The 11,176-nt window shown below is 43.0% G+C and overlaps 1 protein-coding gene across 4 annotated transcripts in view; it reads left to right on the top strand.

The window, feature by feature from the left end:
* Nucleotides 1-1,768: 1,768 nt before the first annotated feature.
* Nucleotides 1,769-11,176, top strand: part of SYTL4 (synaptotagmin like 4) — a 55,782-nt gene continuing 46,374 nt past the window's right edge. For 2 of the 4 annotated variants that reach the window (XM_050777697.1, XM_050777694.1), the window contains exons 1-2: nucleotides 1,769-1,896; nucleotides 2,395-2,488. The gene's annotated coding sequence lies outside the window, so the exon portion shown is untranslated. The remainder of the gene's footprint in view (nucleotides 1,897-2,394; nucleotides 2,489-11,176) is intronic. The other 2 variants (XM_050777696.1, XM_050777695.1) reach the window with 1 other exon arrangement.

The raw sequence follows: 11,176 nt of genomic DNA, 5'->3' as shown, positions 1-11,176 counted from the left end.
CCATGTTAGCCAGGATGGTTTTGATCTCCTGACCTCATGATCCGCCCGCCTCAGCCTCCCAAAGTGCTGGGATTACAGGCGTGAGCCACTGCGCCCGGCCTCTGGGTTCCACTTCTAATTCTAGTTCTCTTGCTATTTCTACTACATGTGTAGTGACTTCCTCCACTGAAGTCTTGAATTCTTCAAGTCATCCATGAGGGTTGGAATTAACTTCTTCCAAACTCCCGTTAATGCTGATATTTTGCCCTTCTCCGATGAATCATGAATTTTCTTAATGGCATCTAGACTGGTGAATCCATTGCCTTGAGTGGCATGTTGCCATTTACTGATATAGGAAATACTGGAGGAGGAACAAATTTAAGAGAAAAGATGATAGGTTTAACTTTGGATGTGTTGAATTTGAGGTGTCTGCAGGACATTCAAGTGGAGATGTCAAGAAAACAGAACTCAATAAAGCGGTCTGGGTAGAGTTATAGAATTAGAGTTGTGACCATATATATGATAATTAAAGCCAAGTGAGTGAAAAGGATTATTTGGGGGAGGGAGTATATGTATCCTAGCCCTGAGAATGTCTGACTTTCAGAGGTCAGATAGCAGAAGAGTGGCCTACAAAGGTCACTGAGGAGAGGGCAAAGGAGTAGGAGGAAAAGCAAGAGTATAATGTCATAGATGCCATAGAACATTTCAAGGAGGAGGAAATGGTTAACAGTGTTAAATGTAGGGGAGAAGTCAAGCAAAATAAGGACCAAAAATACCTTACTTATTTGTGGATTTATCGACACTGAGGGTCATTGGTTTTTTATCTCATTGAGAAGTTTCAGTGGGGGAAGGAAGCCAGACTGCTGAGAGCTGAGAAATGAATGAGACGTAAGGGAATAAAAATTGCAATTTCACCTGTAAAGTATGTTTTCAATACATTTGCCCATAAAGAGGACCTGAAGAGGGACCTCCTGTGTAGGGAGGATATTGTTTTAAGATGGTAGATACTTGAGCATGTTTAATTGCTGATGTGAAATGAGGGGGAGAGGGATGGGAAAGAGAGGGAGGGGAATCTGCAATTACTGGGTAGGTATAAACATTTTAAAGTCTATTGATATATACTGCTCACATGCTTTCTAAAAGGGTTTTTAACCAACATATGCTCCTATCAGCAATTATGAGAGCTTGTTTGGTGGCTACTTTGTCATCATTAAGTGTTATTTAAAAAATAAAAAACAAAACTCTTTGCCAAATAATCTCATTATTGTTCTAATTTGCTTTTCTTTGATTACTAGTGAGTTGAATATTTTAACCAGTTGTGTTCTTGAGTGTGTATGTGTGAATTTAGTCTACTCCTTTGCCCAAAACGTTTCTATTTTAGACAGACAATTTGCCATAAAAGGCCATAAGTTAAAGGATCAGAATGGTATCATATTTTACTTACTCAAATTAGATAGTTCATATTCTTTTATCTCCTTAGAAGTGTGAGACAATTTGACAACTTTTGACTCAGCAGAACGAAAGGGGCAGGTGATTTCACCATCTAAGGGAGCGACCAACAGATGGAAGTAAGGGGGTGGGGAGGCACGTCTAGTGTTAGACCCCTATCCTCGGTCCCTAGGCTCCCACTCCTAACCTGGAAGGACATTCATTCCTCTTGTGTCTCAAGGCTTTGGGTCCCAGAGCTCCCTTTCGGGCTGAGCGGCCCCCTACTAAGGAGCCCGGGGCGCTGTGCGGCCCCTTTAAGAGTCCAGCTCCTCCCAGCTCCAGGGAAAGTTGCAGCTTTTTCCGCCTCCCGGGAGGGTGAGAAGGGCCGGCCGCCGGAGCTGGGTGGCGATCTTCCCGGAGCCAGAGACCCTCCCTCGAAACCGGCACTGGGACGTCTAGCTCTCTGGAGGCACCTGTTGCAGGTGACAGGTAGGTCAGCAGCCAGCGGCCGCCCCCTCGCCCTCGGTTGGGGGCTCCTTCTGGACCCCCAGCTCCTTTTCGCTGCTGAAGCGCCCCCACCCCCATATCGGGGTCGTGCGTCTTCCCTACCTGCTCTCTGCTCCCCTAGTTTTTCCTTCTCCCTAGCTGACCTCGTCTTCCCTCTCCCCGTCCGCCTCTCCCGACCGCACCCCCCAGGCTTGGACTCCCGTCTGCTTGGGCGGTCCCTCCCGGCCACTTTTCTTTCTCTAGGGCTTCTTCTGGCCCCTTCCCTGACCCACCTAGCACTAATGCGGGCTGTGCCCCTCTGGGAGCCGCCTCCCCTCTCCTCTCCGGCTCCCCTCGCGCGGAGTGCCCGGGCTTTTCCCGCCAGCCCGAGCTGGTGCCCCTCCCGAGAGCTGGCCCTGGGGGCGGGGGCGGGGCCGAGCTCCTAGCGGGAACTGCGCCCTCCAAGGCGTGCAGTCACCTTTTCGTGGGTTTCTCTCGCAGCGCTTGGCCGTCGAGCGGGGTCGCTAACCCGCACTCTCTTCGGACCTCCGACATCTCGGCGTCGGCTTCTCTGGCGTTGGCCAGTCAGCCACAGGTAAAGGCTGGAGGCTGGTCGGCCGGAGTCCTGCCTCAGTGGGCTCCCTCTGCGCTTGGGGCTGGGGACCTGGCTACGTGCTGTGGAGCTGTTTATCTTGCCGCTTTTCAAGCAGGCTGTGAGAGACCTGGTACTGGAGGAGGGTCCCCGAGATCTCAGAAGGGGCACAGAATGCTTCTGTCTCCTGTGATGGTTTGTAATGGGGCAGAAAAAGGTGTTCCTCCAACCCTTAACATTGAGATGGGATTTGGGGTGGTGAAATCATTTGGTTAGAATTCTGGTGGCTTGAAAAGTGGTGAGTTTCTAATTAACCAAGCTTTTCTTCCCCCAGTACCCTTCTTCTTCGGGACTAGAGGACGTAAAATTCCAGAGTACTGCTCTTGGCAGGGTTGACCCTAGACCTTGTATATTTGTGGCAAAAAATGAGTCTTCTGTACATCCTGGACCTCCTATATTTAACTGGCTTCTTTTCTGCTCTTTAAGCTCCCCACCCCCACCTCTCATAAATCTATTAATATTGCGGTATTAATGACTTAAGACTTTTGTCGCTGTGGGAACAATGTTCAATGCAGAGATGTGGCCTTGATGAAGTTTTCCGCAGTTTTGGTGGTTTGGTTTTTAGCACCCTAGTAGAAAAGCACACCAACTTGGCTTGTGAGGCTCTGTCTGGGCAGGGGATGAACATTTCTGCTAACACGATTTCAGGTGTCTCACTCTTGGTCAGAGCAGTGAAATGGAGCTCGGAGGCCTGTTCTGGGGTAACTGATCTGTGAGTATATGTAGCATTCCGGCTCTCTGAGCTTGTTAGGCTCTGGTTGTTAGGCTCCATTGAGCCAGACACTGTGATAAGTTCTTTACATAAAAATGCAATCCTCCCAGTAACTCTATACAATAGGTGCTACAGTTATAACCATATTATGATGAAAAAGAGACTTAGAGGGTAAGTGCCTTGCCCTCACAATCTCGGAGGCAGAGCTTGTGTTCCTATCCTGTCACACCACCTCTATTGTCTTGGATGTTGGGAGCACTGAATAGCTCATGAATGAGGACTAAGTGATTAAAAAATTTCCTTCCAAGTATATGTTTTGCTCCTTGATTCCCCCTTAGATTCACTGCCGAGACTATGGACTACTTACCTTACTGATGTCTTACCCACTTCATTTCTGACATGGGCCAGTTGCCACATTACCACTATAAGTACACATCCCTGAGTGTACCTAGATGAATGAAATCTCCCGGGTTCTCAGCTCTGTGGTAATTGTCTTGAAGTTAGAGGAGGGTAACCCTGGATTCCAGGGATGTGCGCCTGACTCAATTTCTTCCTCTCCTGCTGGCTAGGGGAGAAATAAGTGATAGGGATTTCCTGACAGCCATACCAGAGAGCTTGAGGGTGATCGTGTGCTAGTTTTGTCATGGGATGGATGGAGTACCACAGGCAGGGATAGGAAGAAAATGTCCTCCCTATTCCCAGCTCTGGGACCTTGCTCAAACTGTTCCTTTTTTTCTTCCTAAAAAGCTAACTTTCCTCCCCCATGCCCATTCCCCTGACATTAATTCCTATCCATCCCTCAAGATTGAGTTCTAAAGTCACCTTCTTTGGAACGGCCTTACTGAACACATACTTCTTCCCCCAAGCAGAATTGCCAGTTATCCTGTGTCCTAAAGCACTTTGTTTACACCTCAGTACAGCCCTTAACACTGCTTAGTTGTTTTTCCACCTGGAAGGCTGTAAGTTCTCTAAGGGCAAGGTCTGGATCTTGGAGCTCCCTTTGTCTTAAATATAAGATATTGGCAAATATTTGTGCCAGTAACCGGATGTACCATGCCATTCCTTCAAGGTGCTGAGGTGTAGTGATGGTGGGGTTGAGAGTACAGAAGACACCTTCCTGAGGTGCTTGAAATACCACGGCTACAAGTTTGCCCTGATCACCCTATTTAAACGTGTAATCCCTTCTCTGAACGTTCCATATGCCCTTTCCCTACCTTATTACATTTTTCTTGCTTATTGTCTGCCCTGCCACTCCCTCACCCACCATAACATAAACACCCTGTGGGCAGGGATTGCTGTCTGTTGTATTCACCGGTAGACTTTTGGACCCAGAACAGTCCTTGGTACATCATAGATGCATACTAATATTTGTTAATGAATGAATGGCATTACCACTCTAGGAATTTGGCAGTCTTGGAGTTAGGCACTCCTGGACCTGAAACTAAGCCTACCCAGTTTGTCACCCTAAGTTTGCCCCAGGCCCAAAATTCAGCTTTACTTCTGCTGATTTTTGCTTTGAGACTGCATTACTGATGCCAACTTTGACCTAGTTGGAAGTACTTCCTCTCTCTTACTTTTGGTTTTTTTTTTTTTTTTTTTTGAGATGGAGTCTTGCTCTGTCGCCCGGGCTGGAGGGAGTACAGTGGCGTGATCTCGGCTCACTGCAAGCTCTGCCTCCCGGGTTCATGCCATTCTCCTGCCTCAGCCTCCTGAGTAGCTGGGACTACAGGCGCTCGCCACCACGCCCGGCTAATTTTTTTGTATTTTTAGTGGAGACGGGGTTTCACCGTGTTAGCCAGGATGGTCTTGATCTCCTGACCTCGTGATCTGCCCGCCTCGGCCTCCCAAAGTGCTCGGATTACAGGCGTGAGCCACCACGCCTGGCCTCTCTTATTTTTTAAAAGTATGGGTCTCTGGATGGAAATCTCTAAAGTTTAAAAGTGGAAATGTAAAAATGTTGTGCTTCTTGTTGGTAGAAACGGGGCCGCACTGGGAGGAAGGGGTGTGGATTGTCAGATGTCTTGAGGCCTTTCAGTCTTTTTGCAAGATCAGTAAGAGCCTGGAGAAAGTTACTGTGCAATGGGGAAGCGAACAGCTCAAAAGAATAACGGATGGCACAAATTAGGCTTCTGGTTTCAAGTTACCCATAGCCTTTTAGGTATGAGGTGGTTATTGGATTATGGAACTTTATGGAAAAGCCATAGCTGAGTGCTGTTTGTGTATTTAACTAGTTTTCTACCAGGACGATTGTGCAGTATGAAGAAACCACTGTGTAACATAAAAGAAAAAAGTGCTATTCTGTTTAAAAGTGTTTTGAAATGTTCAGAAAGGAAGAGGCCAGAATGTCTTAGAAGACAGACTTGGAAAGAGTTGAGCCCTTCATAAGGTGGTAAATATGTGATTCTCATCATTTAATATATGTTAACTTATTTGAAACTCAAATTTGTACAAAAAACTGACCAGCTTCTTTTTCTACTAAATTTGTCTCCCCTGCCTTTGAACATTGCAGTGACCCAGGTTTCAGTCCCTGGACTTTTCTCCATTTAAAATCTTCAGAGAGGCTCTCTTCCAAGCTGCATGGCTTTGAAGAACATCTGTCTAGCTACTCGTCACTCCCAAATTTATGTTTGTGACCCAGGCCTTTCTTCTAAGCTGCAGCCTCATATATCCAATGACCTATTCGACATCTCTCCTTGTCTATCAGATAGACCTCTCAAATGTAACGTGGCCAGAATGGCACTCCTGATTGCCCTTGTATTCCCACCCTCTTCCCTCAGCACTCCCTGTCTCAGTAAAATGTCACCATCATCCATTCAGTTGCTCAAACCAAGAACCTAAGATCACCCTTGATTCTTCTTTTTCTCTCACTGCCCTCCACCCAATTTAATTCATGAGGGAGTCCTGCTGACCTGATCTTCAGACTGTGTCATGTATTCTGCCACACGTCTCCATCTCCTCTGCCTATCACCATAGCCCAAGCCACCACAAGTCTGCCACAAACATCCTTGTATAATGCTCAAGGATATATATATGCAAGTATTTTTGTGGGGTAGCTTTCTAATAGAATTGTTAGGTCAAAGGATATATATATATTAAACAATTTAAGTAGGCATCACCAGAGTGACATCCAAGAGGGTTTACCCTTTGACTATTGCGAGTGGTTTTCCTCCTGCCCTTGCTGAGGATGGATGACACTTTTAATATTTTCCAATCTGATAGGTGAAAAATAGTATCTAACTGATTTAACTTGGCATTTCTCTGATCACTAGTGCGGCTGAGCATCTTTTCATTTGTGTTAGCTATCTGTATTTTTCCGAGACTTGCTCCTTTATATCCTTTGCACATTTATCTTTTCGGTTATATATTTGATTTGTTTGTAAGAACACTATATTTATTAGTTATATTTACCCATTGCCTGTTATATAGTGCAAGTTTTTTTCTCTCTAGTCTGTCATATGTCATAACTTTGTTCATGATGCGTACCCCTCTCATAATCAGATAAAACCCACTATAAAACATTTAAAAAACATGTTCATTAGATTTGGCAATTAGGAGGCCAATGACAACATCAGTACAGCAGGAGAGAAGGCAGATTGTAGAGGGTTGGGCAGTGAGGACTGAGAAGGACTGATAAAAAATGTGGTAGATACACATGGACATGGAGAGTGGGGTGATAGACAGTGGAGACTCAGAAGGGTGAGTGGTGGGAGAAGGGTAGATGATGAGAAATGTCTTAATGGGTACAATGTATGTTATTCAGGTTATAGATACCCTGAAATCTCTGACTTACCACTGCATATGTAACAAAATTGCATGTATACCCCATAAATTTATATTATTAAAAAAATGTAGTATATACATTGAAGAAGCATGGCTATGATGGGAAAGAGAGAGTGTCCCTTATAGACGGTAAGGCACAGGGGATAAAAAGGCTGTTTTATTTAATTTTGTTTTACTTTCAATGTAAGAGAGAGATGAGCCCATTTATGTGCAGATGGCATACAGCTTGATGATGCAAGGTCCCTGAGAAAGTCAGAGGGTGGGAGTGCCAGAGTGAAAGCGGGGAAAAGGCTAGCCTTAGAGAAAGAGTGGTGGCTCTTCCATTGAGACAAGAGGATTCACTAATCCTCTTGGTAAAAACTATGGAGAAGGAGGGAGCTGTAGAGGGGCAGGATTTTGAGAGAGCTCCTGCGCCCCCAACAAGAGAGTAGAGAGGGGAAGAACGGTGAAGGGTTGGAATAACATTTGAGAGAGATGAAAAGAGGAGTTCTTTAGCGGCATATCATCTAGGTTATGTATATGTATTTCAAAATATCATGCTGTATACCATAAATATGTACAATTTTTGTCAAGCATACCTCCATAAAAGTGGGAAAAAATTTTAAAATGGCTTGGGTAACTTGAATTTGTCTCCACCCGAAGTCGCAGAACCCTGTATCCATTCTCTCCGGCAGCACTCATCAGACCAGGAACACAGTGTGGACAATCTAGTATGAGGGATTTTTTCTGGGTGGCTGTGACAGAAATAGGGAGAGGGCTGGAGATTGGATGGCCCTGGCAGAAGAATAGTTGAAATGATGGACCACTGTGGCTTTCATATTCATATCTGTGAGTATCTAAACCTAACTTGAACTTGAATAATTTTTAAGAAGTAGAAAATTTCCATGGCATCTACACTGCTTCTTGTTTGTAGCTCTATCAATTCAGGCATCAGAATACCATTAGTACCAGTATCTTTAAACTCATCAGAAAGCATGATTTGATTTACTCAGGGCCTACGATGTGCCATGCTCTGTGTTGATTTACTGAGGATTTACATTGTACCAACTGAGAGCCTACAGCCAGGATCCTACAATGTAGATTTATCCATCTATCCATCCATCAACCCAGCTAGATGCTTGAGGTATGGCTGAGAAGAAGGTAGACAATGGCCATTTTTCTCCTGGAACTTATTTCGGCAGGGGAAGTGTGTATTAAATATTGTATCACATAGTTTTTAAATTACAATTGTGATAAGTTCTGTGAAGTTCAGTTTTTTTAGAAATCAAATTGTCACATTGCTTTTTAACAGGTCTTCCTAATTTACATTTGCCAGCAAAATATGAGAATATCTCTTAAATCCTTTTTAAAAACTGAAAATTGTCTTTCTAAAATTTTGCTGAATCAATAAGCAAACATACAAAAATCTTTATTGCCAGTAAGAGTGAAACTTTTTCTTTTTGATATCTATTGGACATCTGATTTTTCCCCTTTAAGAATTATCTGTTCACGCTCTCTGTCTATTGGATACTTACCTCTTCTTGTTTTTAATAGATCTCTCATTCCATGTTTGAAACCATTAGATACACTTCTCTCCTTTCTCTCTTAGCCCTGGCAACCTTAAAATATTTTCCCCTAGTCTCTACGGCCGTTCCCTTTTGATGTCCTGTGAAATTTTTTTCTTACCTTGAAGTGTTGCTGTGCTTAGGGATGGGACTACATTTTTATTACTTGACCCAATAAAAGATAACATATAAATCTTCTGTTCCTGCTTATCCCACTCTACAGAGCTAACAATGTTAAGATTGTATTTCTTTCTAGACATTTTTCCATTCATCCATGATCTAATCTGTCTAAAATGTAAACAAATAAAATTGGAATCATAATATATATGATTTGCAATTTTTTAACCTAATATGCTTTCAGTGTCAGTATAAATAGAACTACAGTACCTCCTTCTTTTTAACAAAGGCACGATATTCCCTAATATGTGTGTACCATAACTAGTCAGTTTCCTATTGGTGGATGTTTATGTTCTTTAATTTTTTTTTGCTGTTTCAAATACTGAGCATCCTCACAATATATATTTGTGAATTTACTTGAATATCAGTAGAATAAGTTTCTCAAAATGAAATGGCTGTGTTAAAAATATGGTCAGTGGTACTAAAGATCCAGAGAAATCTAGGAAGACCAAGAACTATCTGTTGGATTTAGGAAGTTCTTGGTGACCTTAGAGCAATTTCAGAGAACTGTGAGGCAGAAAGCTAAACTATGGTGGGTTGAGAAATGACTGGGGAAATGAGGAAGTGGAGGCAGTGATTATGTACAATTCCTTAGAGAAATCTGTCTGGCTTTGAAGAGCAGAGAAAGGGTAGTAGCAAGCAAAGAGTTGAGATCAAGGACCTGTTATTTATTTAGGAGGGACTTGAGTTTCTTTAAAGGCTGGTGGGAAGGAGGGAATAATTAATAGAGCAAAATCCTTGGAGGGCAGAGTCCTTATGCCAGATGGGAGGGGATCCAGATTGAGAGAGAGGATTATGCTCAATAGGCATAGATGAAAGTAGGTTCATAGATTTGGCAGCAGGAACTTGTCTGATGGTATTTCTATTTCTCTATGATATAATAGTTAAGGCCAACCTCTTAGAGCAGGGGTTAAGATGGGACAAGGTTTCAGTTAGATATTTGTGGTGTTTGAAGAAGGTTTGAAATAGTTATTGTGGAGAACAGGAGAGCAGCCTAGGGAAGCATAGTTGTAGTGCCAGGCAGGGTTAAGGTGAGCTTGGTGACCAATAATTCATATGGATAATAATCTACCAGAGTGTGATTTTCGTTTTTCTCCAGTAGATCTCAGGAGTCCTTGTACATGCATAAAGTATAACAGTTGGGCTTAGAAGAGCTATAGTTTTTTTAAATCAGATATTTGCAGTGAAATTATGCATTATTGAGGATATTGACAAGAGTGCAGTTGAAACAATAGAATTGGCTGGGTGTGGTGGCTCACACCAGTAATCCCAGCACTTTGGGAGGCTGAGGCGGGTGGATCACCTGAGGTCAGGAGTTCGAGACCAGCCTGGCCAACATGGTGAAACCCCATCTCTACTAAAAATACAAAAATTAACCGGGCGTGGTGGCACACACCTGTAATCCCAGCTACTCAGGAGGCTGAGGCAGGAGAATCGCTTGAACCCAGGAGGCAGTGGTTGCAGTGAGCTGAGATCACACCACTGCACTCCAGCCAGGGCGACAGAGAAGTCTCAGGAAAAAAAAAAAAGGAGAAAGAAACAATAAAATTTAAATTGTCTAGGAAAGGAAGTAAAGGTGGGAAGGAGCTGACAAGGTGAAAGCAGAAGGGTCTATGGAAGACTGCCCCCACCCAAGAAATCTGAGAATAGGAATGGGGCTAGTTGGGGGGCTCATCGACTGAATAGGCTAGAAGCACAGCAGGTTGTGGTCAGAGAGGGGGTGTTGAATCAATTATATCAAAGGTGGGAGAGTCCTAGATGATAAGCTCTTGGGTGTGGCTGAATATGATATATGGTATTCTTGATGCCAGCTCATTCATTCAACAAATATTTATTTTGTGCATATTATGATCCAGGCAGTGCTCTAGGCACCAAAGGTACAGAGATGAACAAAACAAAGTCCCTTCTCTCATACAGCTTACAATCTAGTGGGGAAGATTATTTTTATAAACTAAAAGAACATCCTTATTGATGTGCTGATTCCGGTATGTGTAGCTCTATTTGTAACTAATGATAATATTAGGATCAAATATTTACATATATAGGGCTAAGAAGGTCCATCTAGGCATTTTCAATATCTTGCTTTATCTCAAGTTATACTAACTGAATTATGAAAACTCGTACCTCTTGTCCCCTTACAACTTTTTAAGGTGTTTTTACTTACTATGTCAATATTGAAAATAAATATATACAAATCTAATTTGAACATTTTATTGGTTTTAATTTTTTATACTTTATTTCTTTAAAATATTAGGATATTGCTTCTAGCTGTAGACCAGATGTTGATAATGCATGTACTAATCTTGCTCTAGGGATTTGATGTAATGTGTAAAGTAATTATGGTTAAGCAGTTTAGGAGGGAAAGAGGGCTTGTAATAAGTTAATATTTTACATTTATTTTTATATTGTTCTCCAATT

Source organism: Macaca thibetana, chromosome X (assembly GCF_024542745.1).
Source record: "Macaca thibetana thibetana isolate TM-01 chromosome X, ASM2454274v1, whole genome shotgun sequence".
In the NCBI taxonomy this organism is placed as follows: domain Eukaryota; kingdom Metazoa; phylum Chordata; class Mammalia; order Primates; family Cercopithecidae; genus Macaca; species Macaca thibetana.
Note: the sequence above shows the minus strand (reverse complement) of the source record. Positions and strands in the feature narration are given on the sequence as shown.